This window comes from Rhea americana, unplaced genomic scaffold (genome assembly GCF_003343005.1).
Source record: "Rhea americana isolate MKP2758 unplaced genomic scaffold, rheAme1 scaffold_283, whole genome shotgun sequence".
Classification (NCBI taxonomy): domain Eukaryota; kingdom Metazoa; phylum Chordata; class Aves; order Rheiformes; family Rheidae; genus Rhea; species Rhea americana.
In genome coordinates this window covers 269,089-269,406 of record NW_028186405.1, presented here as the reverse complement: position 1 = coordinate 269,406, position 318 = coordinate 269,089, and positions in this window count along the sequence as shown.

Below are 318 nucleotides of genomic sequence, written 5' to 3'. Positions count from 1 at the left end.
TTTCAAAAAAAAAAATGATTTAATGAGGAGACGCCCAAAAACATAGCGAAGAAGTAGAAACGTTATACAGGTGGTCGCTGCTCAGAAAACAGCAGCAGGATACAACCAGATACGACCAGAGCCATGCAGCGGACTGACTGAGAGGAACGGGCCAAAACTCTGAGATCATGCTAAAAATCCTCAATCCACAAGGCGGTGGGGGGAATGGACTGAAATCTCAGGGTAGCGAGAGCAGGACTCGCTTTTAAGAGTCAAACTCGTACGGCCTCATTCAGCGAAACGCACATTAGCGCGATTCCGGATAACGTACAGTCAATA